Source organism: Macrobrachium rosenbergii, chromosome 1 (assembly GCF_040412425.1).
Source record: "Macrobrachium rosenbergii isolate ZJJX-2024 chromosome 1, ASM4041242v1, whole genome shotgun sequence".
Lineage (NCBI taxonomy): Eukaryota > Metazoa > Arthropoda > Malacostraca > Decapoda > Palaemonidae > Macrobrachium > Macrobrachium rosenbergii.
Window position 1 is genome coordinate 56,711,351 of NC_089741.1, and position 507 is coordinate 56,711,857.

Here is a 507-nt window from a genome sequence, read left to right on the forward strand (position 1 = left end):
CCAGAATGATACTGCCACTGTCAAATAAATAATGCGTTTTTATATCAAAGATTCAGAATACGTCCTGCAGCTATCACCAGAGAAAGAAAAGAATAAACCAGAAAGTGCGCAACAGATGCATTGATACCACAATGTATATGCTTTACTTTCACACACATATACATATACATATTCGGAAATTACGCATAAAAAGATTAGTAGAGAACAAAAGAGATATGTTTAAAGTCAACTGAAAATACTTAAATACAATAGAGTATATTCATTATTAGTTAAGTTGGTTTCAAAAGATACGGAACTTGGAAATGCACGGAGGCAATTTAGTGTTGTACCTAAGATCTCGGGGTTTAGGTGGATTTGAAAGTAAACTTATAAACAATTGAAAATGTCTGAACACCCTCAAGTATGTACAGTGCGAGGAGTGGCTGAACAGACAACGTAAAACCTTTAAGCTCTGCTTTATTTCCTCTTCTAAGTAAAGTTGTTGCAATGAGACGGTCAGTTTCAACC